Source organism: Otolemur garnettii, unplaced genomic scaffold (genome assembly GCF_000181295.1).
Source record: "Otolemur garnettii isolate 467f Iridium unplaced genomic scaffold, OtoGar3 scaffold00065, whole genome shotgun sequence".
Taxonomy (NCBI): Eukaryota; Metazoa; Chordata; class Mammalia; order Primates; family Galagidae; genus Otolemur; species Otolemur garnettii.
The window spans coordinates 10,394,909-10,402,695 of NW_003852460.1; positions in this window are offsets into that span (position 1 = coordinate 10,394,909).

The following is a 7,787-nucleotide window of genomic DNA, read 5'->3' on the forward strand; positions in this document are numbered from 1 at the left end:
TTTTAATCAGTCTTGATATTTGGTAGAGCAAGTTTCATGATCTCTTTCTGTCCTCTATGAAGGTTAAGGTCAGCTCATTAAGTTCCAGGGAAAATCCTACCAGGATTTTGATTTGAATTCCATTGCATTTTATAGATTTATTTGAGAAGTATGAGCTTTCAGATCTTGTCTTTCTTTTCACAAACCTGTTATATCTCTGCATATGTTTAGACCATCTTATACATCCTTCAGTATTGTTTGGTCATTTTCTTCATAAAGAGTTTTGTATACTTTGTGTAAATTTATTCGTAGGTATTTCATAGGTTTTGTTGCCATGGTAAAAGAGAATTTTATTCAAAAACATTTTCCATACCTATCAACATTTTCTCTACTGTTTTTTCCTCTTATGTTTTATATCTGATTCTTAGAACCATTTGCATTTTATTCTTTGCATAATGTGAAATCTACATGTAACACGTTCCTCCAGAGAGTCAATTTTTTGTTGTTGACAGAGTTTCACTATGTTGCTCTCGGTAGAGTGCTGTGGCATCACAGCTCACAGCAACCTCAAACTCTTAGGCTTAAGTGATTCTCTTGCTTCAGCCTCCCAAGTAGCTAAGACTACAGGAGCCTCCCACAATGCTGGGCTATTTTTTTTGTTGTTGTTGCCATTATTGTTTAGCACACTCAGGCTGGGTTTGAACCCACTAACCCTGGTATATGTGTCTGGTGCTCTAACCCCTAAGCTACGGGTGCCTGTATCTTTATTTTTTTTTCATTGGCTTATAGGTTTTTCTTTCTTTCTGTGGATTTCACATTCTTATTTTTGAGTCCCTCTGTTATTTCAGAAGTATTTTTGTTATATTTTACCTGATAATAGAGTATGAGGGATTTGCCTCTTCTGTAGGCACCACTTTATTTTCTTATTGGGCATTGCTGATTTAATGAACACTTAGAGATTTTTGCATAGTTGTCTTCTCTTCGGACTTTCTTATTATTAGTAAAAGTTAATTTTTCTTTCTTTTTCTTTCTTTTTTTGCTATTCTTTTCTCATAGCTGTATCATATTTGCTGGACGTGCCATTATAGACAATTTTAATTTCTCTTGGTAGCTCCCATCCTGGTCCATAGTTTATAGATCTGTCATCATAGTGTGCATGATGGTACAAAAAAAACAAAAGAAAGAAATAAACCATTTAAAATTGTAAAATTGTAGGGATTATTTAGAAAAGGAAATGTTTAGAACTTCCATGGGGTCTATCTCTGATAGCAGCCATGCTGATTCTTTCATACAGTGATGCTATCCAGTCTCTCCTGAGGCTCTCAGATTTGGCCCTATTTCTAGCTTCTGTCCACAACTTGCCCTTACACCCTCTCTCTGAAGCCAAATGGCAGGTCAAATGAAATATATAGCCATCTGTGGGTGTTGAGGCAGGGATGATTGTGGTCATCCCTGAGAAACTGAGCATATATGTCACAGATTTGCAAACAACTGCTGGCTGGCAAGTTGGCAGAAGGCAAAATGTGCACATGGAAGCAAATGAAGAGCTTCAAGTGATCAAATGTCAGGGCAGACAGCTGGTGATGCAGGTGGCTCACACCACCTGCTGGAGCACAGCTGTCAGAATGGGGAGAGTGAAGTGCAGGGCCACAGGCAGTGCCAGCACAGCACGTGAAAGCCCAGGACAGAGAAGAGACCAGAAGCTCTGAGACAGACATTTGGATCATGGCTTAGGACGTGCAATCATGTCTCATGCCCAACATGAAATGCCAGCAAATGTTTCTATTCTCAGAAAAGCTCTTCCTCATGTGTCTTAATTGCTTAAGATTTAGGGCCTTGGGACAGCCTTTTGAACCATACCAGGCATAATAAAGCCTATAGCCGGAGTCACTGGCCTGAGTTCTAGAACCATAAGGGATCAAAAAGCCACATATGTCCTAACTACATGGTAGGCAGTGGTGAAGATGAACTGTTAGGTATGACATAAGAGTTATGCCAGAGACATAGAGGACAGAGGTCAGGTGCTATGAGGCTAAAGCTACTCCATTTTGAATACTAATCCACCATGTTGAGGTCTGATTAACCCTTATTCCAGGAATGTCTCTAAGATTTCTATTTTATTTACTGTTACCATAAATCTTGCCCTTGGGTCAAAACAATCTTGACCATAAATCCTGATCTTAGGCAGATTCACACAGCATTCTTGCCTTTCCCTGAGGGGTTGACTTCAATTGTCCCTATCAACATTCCTTTCCTGTTGTATATAAGGCCTGGGGCCTGGGGCTTATACCATGGCTTACCATCTTGTGGCTTTCCCAGATGTGGCTTCTGTTTGTCAATCCCTATTAAATGTTTCTTTCTGAGAAACTGGATATGTCAGCCTCTTTTGGAGGCCTCTCAGCTTTCTTGGACATTGGGGGCAGGTTTGCATAGACCTGCTTACTACAGAACAGGTGCAGGGGTAATTATGGACCCAGCATCAAACCAGTATGGCACAAGTTGGTGATGAGGTGGGGCCCAGTACAAGTCAACAGCAAAGTGTAAGTCAACCTGCACATCCAGAAGTCACATTGGAAGGGGTTAACTGGAAAAACTGGCTTGAGAGATGGAATGCTGCACTTTGTGTCCACAGGACTCCTTTTTGGAGGCCTCAAGTCCCCTCACCTTAGATGAATCTATTGGTTGTTTTAAATATGCTCATTTCTGGATATATGGAGCTTACAATGAAGTTGAACATAAACATTTTGAGGAATAGTCTACATGATCCCTCAGAGGGACACCTTAGCATTGACCTTCCATTGCCCAAAATGATACTAGCTTACTAACATACCTTTCTGGCTTTCCTCCTTTCTCTGACTCCCTCGTTCCACTCCTCTCTTCTGCTTCCCAAGATTATCTCTCAAATAAATTACCCCAAATCCTGTCTCACACTCTATTTCCAGGAAAACCAAATCAAAATCTAAACATCAAAAATAGGCTTCAAATTAACCAGAGCACATTTATACAATGGAATATTATGCAGCCATTCAAAATTACCTTGGACACAAGGAAAAAGAAAGTATATGACCATATAAAGACTTGTACATAAATTATAGGGGATTTATCTACTGTAGCCCTGTAGAGATCAGCACCCCATGCTCAGACATGGCAGTTTGCTTCAAGTGCTTTCCTAGAATAGCTCTGAGAAGGATTTCTTTTATGATTGAGTTCCTGCCTATAACCTGCAGCCTGCAGAAGTGCAGAGACACTCTCACAAAGGAATACTGGAGAGTCAGACCAGGATCACAGCTGGAAGCCCAAACACCTGTCTGTTCCCTGTTCTCTGCCCTTCCCCTCATTAACATAATCTCTGGTTTCGGTTCTAAAAACAACTTAGGCTAAGCAAGAGCAAACAGCCAGTCTCTTTTATGTTTTTACCCCAAACAAAATCAATTGTATATATATTCCTCAGCCTTCACACTGAATTGTAATCTTAATGGTAGTTTCCTAATCTTACTTCACTTCTTTTTATCTATATTAAATTCTTGCTGAATGTTTGAAAGTATATAAGATAATCAGTAAAGTTGGACCTGGTCACTGACCTGAGTGAGTCTGGACCCCCTTTCAAATCAGTCATCCCCTCTGCAGTTTCTTTCCCTGCGTCTCTGATCAGAGGGCTCCAGGAACATTATCATAGCCCGAAACTAGAAACAAGACAAATGCCCATTAGCATAAAAAAAGACAAATTGTGGTATATCTATACAATAGAATACTATTCAGCAATAAAAACGATTGAGCTATTGATACAGGTACTGTGAACCTTAAGGTAAGTAAGCAAAGTGAAAGAATACAGACAAGAAGAGTACATAGTATATGATAGCACTTATATACAATTCTAATGCAAATTAATCTATACTGATAGCAAATCAGTGGTTGCTTAGGGTTGGGATGGGAGGGTAGACTGGAGACAGAAAATGGAAGAATGTGGGATTACAAAGGGGCAAGAAAAATTTAAGGGACAGTGGATGTGTTAATTATCTTGATTTTGATGATGGTTTCATGGGAGTATATATGTGTTAAAAACCTATCAAACTATACCCTTTATGTGTAGTATACTTTATATAAATTTAACCTCAATAAAGCTCTTAAAAATGAAAAAATAACTCTGGAGAAAAACAAAAATTAGTCATTAAATTACTGAGTTGATATAAAAGACCCATTTTATTTTTTATCTAAAATATTAAGGGGATGGGCAGTCAAGGTGGCTCAGGCCTATAATCCTAGCGCTCTGGGAGGCCGAGGCAGGTGGATTGCCTAAGCTCATAGGTTCGAAACCAGCCTGGGCAAGAATAAGACTCCGTCTCTGAAAAAAATAGATGGGCATTGTGGAGTGTGCCTGTAGTCCCACCTACTTGGGAGGCTAAGGCAAGAGAATTGCTTGAGCCCAAGAGCTTGAGGTTGCTGTGAGTGACAATGCCACAGCACTCTACCAAGGGTGACCAAGTGAGACTCTGTCTCAAAAAAAAAAAAGAAAAAAAGAAATATTAAAGGGACAAATGTTTTTGTTACATAGATACCTTGTATAATGCTTTAAGTTGGAGATTTTAGTGTGCCTATCACTAGAACAGAGTTCATTATACCTCACAAGTAAGTTTTTACCCCTCACTCCCCCATTGTCCGTTCTAGATTTCTAATGTAAAAGGCTAGTTTTAAATCAGTATTTACGATATGAGCCTAGATACCCATACAAATATGAATATTAATGATCAAAATGGAAAAGTCTAAACTTTTACTAGTGTACATCTCAGGCTCTCATGATGACAACGATTTTTGTTTCTTTTTACATATCTGTTTCTTCCAAATTTTGACAAAGGATATATATTACTTCTGTAATACAGGAAATCAGTAGATAAAATCAATCTTCTGTTTGGCGTGCCTGCAGTTGAGAATATGTTTGTTTCTAACAGTACCAGCAAGCCTGAGATTGAATTGTTTCTTGCTTGGACATACTGTTTTCTCGTAGTCGTAGCCAGGGATGGATATGTGAGTATCCAGGCACTTCATCACATTGATGAGGTCTGGGAAATTGACAGTGGGATATTTGCAGGTATTCCTTACTTAGAGAGAGCAAGATAGCACTACTGGGCTATATCCCCTGAGTTCTGCAATGCCCTAGGTGTGTTTGAAGGTTGTATAAATGAAACAAGAGACCACGGGTCTCTGAAGGTGCTCAGGTGGAATAAGATGTGCCCTGAATACCTTGTCCATGATGTGCTTTTCAGGTTCCTGTGAAGGTATCCCAGTGAGCCTGTTCATGGTAGTGGATGAGGTTGGGAGCAGGCGCAGAGGTAAGTGATGCCCACGGAGCAGGGGTGGGGGTGGGGGGTTAAAGCACAGCCCAGCCCATGTGAGCTCCTGTGTAGATACGTGATGATGGTAACTCTAACACTTCTTCTTGCCATGATTTTGCTACAGTTGTTCCAGAAAGAAATCAGAGAATCCTCCCCAATGCTAGAAACCCTGAGTTACACGTTTTATATTTTAGAGAAGATTTATCCTGGCAACATTGAGGAACCAACTGTCATCTGGAAGTCATTGTGGAAGCCCCAGGAGAGCAGAAGCCATAGGATGTTTGCAGATGTGCAGTCAGGACAGGTTGGTTTCTCCTGACCATTGTGTTGACTTTGAATGAGTGCAGGGGGCCAGGGAAAATTGATGTGTCCCATCATAATGGAAGCATATAAGCTGATGACGAGGTGCTTTGGGAGGGTAGCTGGTGTCCTTATAGTCACTTTTGTCACTTTTGTTTTTTCCTAGACTTCATGTCAGATGAAAGCAATGAATCAGGCCATTGTCATTCGTGAAACCTTGTGAATGACCAGGTATGCGATAGAGTGGGTCAATTCACGGGGCCAACCATCTGACGTTCCATGGCTTTGTGGATGAAGATGGTGGCCCTTACTTGTGTTGCCATGTTTGACCTGTAGGCATCCTCTTAAGATCCTTGCTCATATACAAGTGTGAAAAGTTGTCACATTCACTCATTAGAGACTCATTCTCAGATACCTATAGTGCTTTATACTCTTTTATATGATTCTCATTTTTGGCATCTATGCAGTTGAGAGATTAACGTCTCTATGACATTTCTAGTTGACATAAAATTTTGGATTCTTAATGTTAGCATGGGAAGGGTGTGTGCTGGGGTCCATGCAATTTATTCAATTGTCCATTGCTGGGGCAGTTATGAAATGTTTCACATATGAAATGTGAAGACAGAAATCAGAAGGAAATACAGGCGTTGTCTATGCAAAGAACAGAAAGTGACCCTTCTAGAAAAGTCAGAGCAAGATACTAATGAAAGCTGTTACCCTCTGTAGCATACTTTTTTTGTAGTCTCCTTACTATTCAACTCCACTCCAGTGAGAGCTAGCCACTGCAGAACATCTGGGTAAATTCTAGGCCTACAAAATCACTCAGGTTAGGAATCTAAAGGACGCAATAGTTGTGGCGGGGATAGACAAAAGAGTTGGTCTTTATTTCCCTTCTCAGTCTCCATTAGATCTCTTTTCCCATTTTTAATGTACATAACTAATATTTTCTCAAGAGAATGTGAATTTCTGTGCCATGGTAACTATGAGACTTTGCCAAGCCCTCCAACTAGGTTGCCATGCTCCTAGAGCTGAGCTAAAAGTACTAAAAGCACTGAAAATCCGGAGAGGACCACCTTGAGTCATAGTTGTCATGCAAAGTTCTCCAAAAAGCCTTTTGAGATGCCAAAAAGACCTTCTACTGGCTTTCTTTTCTTGAAAGGTCATAGTAGCCCTTGAGCCTGCTACAATAAACTTATATAACCATTTTGGGAATCTTGCACGGTACCAGTACACCAGCAGCACCATTTATATAACCTTTTTGGAATCAACCAAATGGAGCCTAAGGAGGGCATGTGGCCTTTGCGAGGTCATGCATGAGGCAATGAGCTGGCTTTGCCGAGACTCAGCCCCAATGTACATGAGCCAACATGTGCTCCTGGATCTAGAAGCAAGAGAAATGGACGGGCATTTGGTTTTACTATCTACTTAATCCTTGTGATGCTAGTTCAGTCCTGGACAAAGTTTCTTTGCTAGCACTGAAATATGAGTGTCTTGTTAGCTCCATATTCCAAAGACAATAGAAGGTACACAGCAGGCCAAGACTTGCCAAGGAACAAAAAAGCAGCTGGTCTGTTTTGTGGTTGATGGCCAGCTGCAAGGCCTTCTTAAGTGACAGCGGGAAGCAGTAAATCAGGTACAGTGGAGTCCTATCCATGGAGAGATTGCCTCTGCAAAGTGTCATACTTCAGGTTAAACAGTCCCAGATAATTCAGCCGTAGGATGAGTTAAAACAGCATTTTCATTTGCTTGAACCCAGGTTTAATTAAAATAGGGAAACATTAGTCTAATCCAGTCCTCCACTGGCAAACTAAGACATACTCTGGAAGATTTTAAAAGAAGTACAGCTGTGAACTGAGGAATGGATGATTTCTGATCTACTTGCAGAAAACAGTTTCTTTTCATTTCCCTAGAGAGAGTGAATTCTGTTAAAATCACAGTTTTAAATGCAGCCTTGTAGGACCCAGAAATGAATCAATTGACTGCACGAGTTGTTCTTAGTTTAGAAGAGAGTAAATAGTTAAATTTAGCTCTGTTAAAAAAATGCTTCGGCTTAGCACCTGTGGCTCAAGTGGCTAAGGCGCCAGCCACGTACACCCAAGGTGGCGGGTTTGAATCCAGCCTGGGCCCGCCAAACAACAATGACGGCTGCAACCAAAAAATAGCTGGGTGTTATGGCGG